Source organism: Gymnoscopelus microlampas, assembly GCF_963454915.1.
Source record: "Gymnoscopelus microlampas genome assembly, chromosome: 7".
NCBI classification, from domain to species: domain Eukaryota; kingdom Metazoa; phylum Chordata; class Actinopteri; order Myctophiformes; family Myctophidae; genus Gymnoscopelus; species Gymnoscopelus microlampas.
In genome coordinates this window covers 30626162-30635785 of record NC_139944.1, presented here as the reverse complement: position 1 = coordinate 30635785, position 9624 = coordinate 30626162, and the positions used below count along the sequence as shown (strand labels likewise).

The window sequence follows — 9624 nt, the reverse complement described above, 5'->3', positions numbered from 1 at the left end:
TTGCTGCGAATGAGAAGGACCATATGGCATGCCACTTCATTACAATTGCTCTTGTATTGATAAAACCAGCAAGGTGATCATTCACTACAGGGATCAATACATACATCATCATCATCGTAATTTCACCCGACAAAGTGTTAAATAAACCTATTGACTTATTTGCCTATTATCACCATAAAAAACTATGGAGCCATGCATAGGCTACTGGGACTAGCCACTATTAGGTCTAGCAGCCTAGCCTACTACAAGGTTGTGCACAACAACTTGTGTTTATGAGGGGTGGGGGGGTAAGGAATGGTAGACAACACAGAAGGAGTCAAGACAGCAATAATTGTGTGGAATCAGAACATCTATCCCTGTGTGTGTGTGTGTGTGTGTGTGTGTGTGTGTGTGTGTGTGTGTGTGTGTGTGTGTGTGTGTGTGTGTGTGTGTGTGTGTGTGTGTGTGTGTGTGTGTGTGTGTGTGTGTGTGTGTGTGTGTGTGTGTGTGTGTGTGTGTGTGTGTGTGTGTGCGTGTGTGTGTGTGTGTGCGAGAGCGAGAGAGCGAGAGAGAGAGAGAGGGGGGGCAGTTGGGGGTGGAGTAATTCAGAGAATGCAAGGCAGGTTCCCTCCCCTTCCTCCTCCCTCTCTGTCTCCTTCCACTCCTCCAATGGAAATTCATCCTTCAGGCTCTCCTCTCTCCAGCGGACATTGGCGTTGAGGACCTCGGCAGGATAAGGAGGACATACAGGGGCGAGGTCCAAGCAAGCACACCATCATCTCGCAGGGTTAATGGGTGTACCGGTAACGGTGATCTTATAACGGCGAATCAAGACTTTAAAGGTTAGCCTATTTCAACCACTACATCAAACCGTTATGTGATTTTTCTCCCTCTACAGCGATCGGGCTTTTTTCTATTCTTTTTTTTTGGTTTTCTTTTTCTTCTTTTCTTTGGGGTGAACTTGTTTCACTGGCAGTGACACATCATCCACACAGAAGGATCTGTTATCAAGTAACTGTCACTGGTGGTGAATTCATTGTGTGCCGTTTCTTTATATACCAACGGTGGTCTCTGTTTTAGCGTAAAGGCGACTATACCACTAACTTTGGACCACCGAGGAGGAGCAGTCACTGTGTCGCCAGCCGAAAGGGAGAACCGGGAACGGGAGACGGACGGGAGATTTGACACCGACACGGACCAGCCTATATTTGTCCGTCGTGAAAGAGAAGGAAGGGAACGATCAGGATCGTGTTGGTTGGACGTCAACCAAGCAGCGACACACTCAGTGTGTGAGAGGCTGTGTGAGCTCCTCTTCCTCGCGGGGAGAAGAGCCGCCGAGAAGAACGTTGGTGGGGATTTAAAACCAGGAGAATTCAAATCACGGTCAGTTTCTCTTTTTAAATCACGGTCTGAAATCTCTTCCTTAGCGCGCGTTGTAAGTATGCGTGATTCCAGCCTATATGTGCACCATACAGTACATGTATGATTGTATGATATGTGTGTATGTGGCATACCGTAGCCTACATACATGAAATGAGTGTATTGTATTAATGTGTGTATGTGGCATATCATACAGAACATGTGACTGTGTTTATGTGGCATACAGTACATGTATGACTGTGTTTATGTGGCATATACAGTACATGTATGCATCATGCATGTGTTATGTGGCATACTGTACGGTATGGCAAGCCTTTTGGGCATTAGTAGCCTAGCCTACAATATGTGTGAATGTGTAGTATGTTGTGGTATATACAGGACATGTATGCATGTTGTATGTATGTATGTATGTATGTTGTGTATGTGGAACACAGACACAATACAGTATTAATGTGTCAGTATTAATGTGTGCCTGCTGTGAGCATTTCTTGGCTCTATTGGTCGAGTCTTCTGTGTGTCGCTTTGACAGCGAAAGTGAACCAGAGAAAAGGGAGAATGTCAGAGGAGAGCATTGGAATGGTGGGGGTAACATTGACTGCGGACTGTTGTCTTTAGCAGTCAAACTCACTTAATTCCCCACGTTTATACCAATGTACTTGTGAGCATGGAGAGTTTGACTGTATCGTCGTGTCGCGGACAAACTGTGTGGTCTGCGAGGCAGCGCTCCAGTCCACAGCGAGAGAGAGAGAGGAGAGGATATTTTTGGCATTCAGTCGACTCGTCGTGTTATTAGCTGGCTTGTACTGGGCTACTTATCTTATCCCAGCTACCGCGTCTCACTCACCCCCCGCCAGGGTTGCCAGGTCTGCTTATTATAAGCGACGTTGGGCTTGTTTTTCTGTGAAGTTGCTTGTAAATATTGTATTGGTCGTTTTGCGGGTTGCGTTTTTTTCGGGCTTGTTTCTAAAGTGTAGTTGCTTTGGGCTTGTTTTAATGTTGTTTAATCCAGTGGTTCTTAAACTTAAAATGTCAAAATTAGCATGTAGCCTATTTGTCCAGGATGATGACGGATCCCAATCTGAAAATATTTCGTGTCAGGGATTGATTGATTGATTGATGTACTTTATTTAGTAAGACATGAGAACAACAGTACATGGAAGTACAAATTCACAATACGAGGTCTACTAAACTGGAAGACTCATAAAAGCACTGAGCTTTTATGATTCCCATAGAAGATTTTTGTTGAATTATAAAAATAAATAAAAAATCCACATTTTCCCCCAAGATTTTGTTTGAAAATAGCAGATCTACAAGCACACAAGGCGTCGCAACATATGAGCTTGTAGATCGGCTATTTTCAAATAGGCAATGTTTAAGTGCTCATGTGGCCTTTAGTCGCTTCTTTTTGTGCATGCTTTCATAGACCTGGTTGCTTATTTATCTCGCAAAATCTGGCAACACTGCGTCTCACCCCCGCCCACTGTCCTCCAGTCCCTGCCGACCGGGGCCGTGCTACCGTGGACAGCTGACCCGACGAGAGAGCACTCTGCCTCGGTCAGTCAGCCTCCTTCATTCCCCCTCCCTGCATGACCCTGGCTTCAGGCAAGACAGGTGCATTTTAAACAGGCACTACGGACGGGCTATTGGCTGAGAAGGCTGAGAATGTGGCTCTCGTTTAATTTTAACTGATTGCATTTCACAGTCGGTTACATTGCAGACGTTATTCTAGGTTCTATTTTTGGCGCATTACTTCACACAGTCGACAATTGGGGGGCCCCTGTTTCAGATTCAGAACCTTGCAGGTTCGTTTAGTGTCCTCTTTTGACTTGTCTTTACGGTAACTGGAAGACTCGCCCCAAAATACACTCGCCCCCTTTTCTTTCACGGACCGCTCGCCCCCAGCCGTTCTTGTATTCGTTTTTACTGAGGGGATAAGGTTAGAAATACGTTTAGGGTTAGGCATAGTTTTACTGAGGTTAAGTCTAGGATTAAGGTTAGGTTTTGGCACCGTTTTACTGAGGTTACATTTAGGAAATAAGGTTAGATTTATTTTTGGCATAGTTTACTGAGGTTACGTTTAGGAATACCAGGTGGCGACCGTTCCGAGGTCGCCGGCTTTGCCCCCGGGCGACTGTGTTGTGGGGCGAGAACGTTTTGGTATTCGTTTTTACTGTGTGCGTGCGGATGTACTGTAGCCTATTTGTATTTTCTACTGTGTATGTTACTGGCCCCTCTCTACCATGTTGGTGCCCTGGGATGCTGGGCTTCTAAATGGGATACATGCAAATAGAGGGAAACACCATGTAGTGAATTACTTCATCCACCACTACAGGCAGAGCTGTTTTATAAATATTAATGACCCCCCAAACTCCCCAAGAGATCACTGTAGCATATATAGGCCTATGTGTCCCATGGCTGCCTGGGACTTGAGTGTCATCTAATGATACCAGGCTGTTTAGGCGGGCGGGCAAAGTGTGTGCGTTTCACCGTGAATCTCGTCGTGATTCCCCTCACGTCTGCTCTGCCATGGAGACGTTTGAAAGCCATGCAGCCCTGCTTGCGGTCTGTCTCTCCTCTCTCCTCGGCAGAGCAAGCCAGGGAAGACAAAGAGGACGGGATATGATGAATGTTCAGTACCCTAGCTATTACCCAAGACACCTACATTCAGCCTATATACGTGCATACAACTAAGCAACAACAACACATCGGGGCTATTATCGATGCCCCATGCATAAGATCCCAGATAGGGTTAAAGCAAGCAGCTATTTGGCTGGACTACAAAGGTGGTTTTCAAAAGAGCAGGCAATTGGTATCTGACCTTTTGAGTTTTGTTTGCTATTCTGCTCTAGTTTGGGCTTTTGTCCATTGATATTTTAGAGTAGCATATCATGTAAAGGGCAAACACGATTATGATTATTATATGATGATAATAATAATAATAATAATAATAATAATTATTATTATTATATAAAATCATATTGCGCCAGATCATATACAGAATTATACAATGGCCAGCCCAGACCTATAAAAGTGTAGGAGAAATAGATCATTTCATCAAGCTAACTCTTATCTCATATAGGCTACTACAGACGAGCTATAAAACTGTACGTTTAATAGGTTGTTGTTCTTTTTTAACCCGTTTGAATCCACACAACTTTTCTTACTCTAAACTAAGTGAGTTATTCACTAATGGGCCGTTTGGAGGGTTTTGATTTGTCCCCTGGGTGTATTTAGTCTTTGTCAGTAGGCTACAGACTAGGCGGGGAGTGCCACCTATCCCTATTAATTCCCAATGGATATAAATCAATGTAAGAGGTATGCTTTCAGCTCACTCTATTTTATGCCTCATAGTTGCTCCCAGATGGACTTAAATCAACAAACCAAAGCATATTTTCAGGGTTTCATGTTGAGGTCTATTACAGTATTCTAACTTCAAGAACAGTATATATTACCAGTTACCACTGACGTAAATCAGCAATCAGATCTACAGCTGAGCACACTTCTGTGTGTGTGTGTGTGTGTGTGTGTGTGTGTGTGTGTGTGTGTGTGTGTGTGTGTGTGTGTGTGTGTGTGTGTGTGTGTGTGTGTGTGTGTGTGTGTGTGTGTGTGTGTGTGTGTGTGTGTGTGTGTGTGTGTGTGAACAGGCATCATGTTAGGACTGGTGTCTTTAATCCCCTACACAACTCTGTGTTTGTTTACCAGAGAGCAACAGGGTGGAACAGCCTATATTGAATGTGTGGGGGTGGGTGGGTAGGTGGGAGGTGGTGGTGGGGGGTTGGCAGCGCTGCATTTGTACTTGCACAGGACTTAAAATTTGCTCATACATCTTGAGTTTGAGTTTACAGTGGTGTGTGATCACTAAATGGTGAGATGTTTGGTGGGGGTATATTGAATCGGTGCGTGTGTTGTGTGTTTTGAGTCTGCATGCAAGTGCTAGCTTCTGCCGTGTGCTTACCTGTGTGTGTGTGTGTGTGTGTGTGTGTGTGTGTGTGTGTGTGTGTGTGTGTGTGTGTGTGTGTGTGTGTGTGTGTGTGTGTGTGTGCGCGCGCGCTCGGCTGCGTGTCTGTATGTTCCTCTATCAATGTGTGTCTGTGTTTTAGTAACACTGTAAAAGCTAGTAGTATGGTAAGAGCATCAGTACCAACAGCAGTGTAACCCAGATTAGTGTCACTGGCTGCTCTAGTAAATAACCTCAGATTGTCTTGTCTTCAGATAGAGAAGCAGAGGACAAACAGCCAGCCATACATGCTAACTGGAATCCTGTATTGTCTGTCTATGTGTTTGTCTGTTTATATGTGTGATTATATTAGAAATAATATAAAATGGTAAAAAAACAAACTTTCCTTTAGTGATTGATGCCAACGTTTAAGGGGAGGTTGTATCTTTCTGTCTCTTTCTATGTGTGTGTGCACGTGTTTATGAGCGTGATCGCTGTGTGTGGTTGTGTGTGCCCTGGGTACGCTGATATGATAACTGTAGCCATCTATTAAGTGTGTGTGTGTGCCATTGATGGTGTGAGTGGGCGTGTGTGTCTGGAGGAGTCAAGAGCAGCGAAGAGCTCACTTATGAAAGCTTGCCTCAGTCTTCAGTAACAAGGCACGCTGTTAGGGTAAAAGGCTTTAAATTACCTCTAAAAGAGAAATACCATGCACCCTTCTCTTCAAGCTGGTGATTAGGGAGCTCTGTATTGGACGGTACTCTACACTGTTGCACACATAAAAATCTACAATTTGTTCACATTAGCTCTGCCATGTGCTCTGATGCAGTTTTATGTGAAAGTCTTCGTGGTCCCGCTTGGTTACTTTTATTTCTGTCCTCCTTGAAGCTTGCATAATATTATTTGAGTAGTCATAGTCACATACGAAACAAGAAGCACATTCAAAGCCCACTTACGGTAAATTCTAAAAGCGTGTTAGGCAATTAAGCTTGACAATATGCTGATTCCTCCTTAGGGAAATGCATTTTAGAAAAAACAAATCCACATTTGCCGTGTATTTGTATGAAACAGTGTAACTCCAAATTGGAGTTATTTCCTCTCCTTGGTAATTTATGTGAGCCATTATATGCTGACTAACTCATGTCCTCAAGAACCCCCCCACCCCCCCCCCCCCCCCCCAGCCCTTCAAAACCCCATGGTAGCTGAAGCATTCTGTCAATCTGTTAAGGCTGTTTTCTCCTGATCATTGCTTTAAGAGTCGATTAACATAACATTTTTAATAAATTCTGTGATGATTGTTATACTATTTCAGTCTCGGCACAATTAGGGATTTACAGGAAAATATAAAAGGCACATGGCAGATGGGAGGCAGACATATTTCTGAACCCCCTGGAGTGCCTCTTCTCTCAATGTGGGGGCAGCCCCAACAGTGCCCCCCCTACAGTTTGATAAATCAATATCCATTCAAAATAGAATTTCAGTGCTCCTCTTCTGAAAAGCCTTGCATATCCTCTGAATGATGACACCAATGTTAGGCTCTCTGCTTCTTCAAATCTAAGAGACATGATGGGTGTGTGTAGGTTGGTATCTTCTGGTGGGGCTGCATCCCACAGTTTAGAGATTCTAATAGTACTGTTTCACTGCTTCCCTATTCTGGAGGCTTTGGATAGAGCGTGTCTAGAAAAAGAAAAAGGGGAAAGTGTGCATGTTGCAGAATAAGTCTATCGCTTTGGGAGATGGGATTTAGATCCTGTGCGTGGTAAGAATCACTCACTCTCTCGCTGACTCTCCCCCCTTCACCCCTCTGGACTAAAATAGCGAATGAGCCATCTAAATTATGTGTGGGTCCTCCTCCTTGGCTATTCTTTCACTGTGAGTCACACCGATTGACGTTAAAAAACAAGCGAACACAAACCAATAAAAGCATATCTCCACTTGTCGATTGCACATGCGATCGTCACAACTCAAAAATAAAACATTCTTTGGAGGTTATAAAAAGCCCAGCTTGCTGAAGGTGTGGAATACTTGGCTATTTGCGGCCTCTATTTTTAGTATAGTATGATAACTCCAGGAAGAGAAATGAGCTTGGGTTGATAAGGGTTTAGCAAAGTCGTGTTGAGAGTCCATTGGTGTGAGAACACTGGCACGTTTCAGTGAATGTGGACATAGGATAAGAGAACTGCAGTCTGATCCTTTTTGGCATTGTCATGTCAATATGACTCCAGATAAAAGCCAATAATAATAACCCTTAACCAAAATGCGATAATGTTTTATTTAGCCTCCTATTCATTTCTATACTTTTAATCACTTTTTTGCACACTGCATTCATTTTGTTATCTTTGTCCATTTGAATAGATTTTTCTTTCTTAAATTTGTTGTCAAGGGATAATACATCTATGTGTGCTATCACCAACCAAGTCAACTTCCATGTACTGTATGTTAGCTATTCTGGCCATTGAAGTAACTGGATGGAGAAACCCATTGTACGTTTAGATGAGTCAACATCGCAGAAAGCTCACCGCCTCAAATCTTACACCTTTAACTGTTAGCATATAACTCAGTCTTTACTATTTCATGTCATGCTTAAAATTTTATGACCCCGTCACATTCCCTATGAGCTCCAGTGTTTACCGCAGTCTGTCTAACCCAGCCTTGGGTTTTATGTCCTCTGGGTACAGGAGTACCCAGCTGTTATCTTCAGTCTGCTGCCGGTAGTGAAGCCTGAATTATACTTAGTTGTGCGCGGGTGCCGCACACTCAAAATAGCAGATCTACAAGATCACAACTCATCACACTGCAGCGCTTTGTGAGCTTGTTGATTGGCTATTTTTGTTGTGCGACAAGCATGTGTAACTAAGTATAAATCAGGCATTATTCAAAGGTCACAGAGCACTAAGCAGGACTGTGAAAAGCATACTTCATTTTAAATGGCCGTGACATTAAGTAATAAGTATACTTAAAATTTGTTTCTCACATTTATATCTGAGAACAATTTCTATTGTGCCTCTATCTCATCCTGTATGCATATTTAGCCTGTCTTTGGACATAAAAATACAATATCTAGAGTCAAATCAAACTGTGTCAAACAGTATCTTCAGTTATTTATTTATTTTATTCTGTATCCCAATGAACCATTGGAAAATACCGTTGAGCTCCCAATTTAGACTTTTCCCTGGTTAAATAAAAGTTTCATATCTACAAATCATAATTGTTTGAACATGATTCCCATGAAGTGCAGTCACAATGGCACAGTATCCAGGAGCAGCAGTTGACCTGTGTGGAGCACAGGACTCTATAATGAGGGCACAGAAATCATAACCGGATTGCAGCTATGGCTGCATGTCTTTCATCATTATTATTGTGATATGAATTGCCACATTGCACACAAAGGATATGGCAAAAATCAGGGCATGGTGACGCAGGTTTGAGACCAGCTATAGCCTAATGCCTCGTGCTGTTATAATTTAACGCATTTCCTATCTTCTTTTGCTGTTTTGCAAACGGAATAGTCAAATTAATTTTATATTTCAGGATTCACATGGGAACCCAATGTGGATCTCAGACTTCATGTGGCCAGCCTGTATGACATATTTATGACGTATGAGTCAATATGTGGGCATGGTTTCAACCCAATCAGAGCCATTTTGACATCACATTATAAAGTGTAAGTGAAATATTCTAATAAGTATAAAACGTGAACAAAAAAAAAGAATAGCAGAGGTACCTCTGTAGTCTCCTGACAGTGTGCACAATACATTTGTCGCTGAGACACAGACACACAGACTGACCCTCCTGCAGAGCCTCCCCGTTAGAATGAATCCCTGACTCCTGTTGCTGTGGTACCAGCTTGCCTTATATTTCCTTGGTTGTGAAAAGCCAAATCCAGCAGTTGGTGGATATTTGGTAAACTGCTGTCCAGTGCACAAGCCAAATGACACTGGAAGCACGCACTGGGCTTTGGGGTTGTGCCCAATCACCAGTGCTTTTGGATAATACATTTCAGTTGTTTTGGATTCCAATGGCTGGCAGGAGCTGAATGTGACCAAATATCCGCCTGCTCTGTGTATGCTGTGTGGCTGTAAATGTGTCCAACTGTCCATGCATGGGGTGCTTCCATTTGTAACTGCTTTCAACATAGATTTGTACAGCTGCAGAGGGGCATGACATGACAGGCTGTCCTGGGTTATGAGCAGCGATGGTCATTAAAAGTTTATGCTCTTATTTTGCTCATATAGAGGTTTTGAGATCTGTTGTCTAAGATGGTGATGGAGAGGTTTCTCTAGATAAACATTTCCCCATACATTCCTACTCTCCTCCTTTTTAGACCA

The 9624-nt window shown here is 43.1% G+C and overlaps 1 protein-coding gene across 1 annotated transcript in view; it reads left to right on the top strand.

Moving 5' to 3' along the window:
• The first annotated feature begins 696 nt into the window (after positions 1-696).
• The window catches only part of dag1 (dystroglycan 1), a 60694-nt gene continuing 51766 nt past the window's right edge, over positions 697-9624 (top strand). The window contains exon 1 of the mRNA XM_084061324.1: positions 697-1362. The gene's annotated coding sequence lies outside the window, so the exon portion shown is untranslated. The remainder of the gene's footprint in view (positions 1363-9624) is intronic.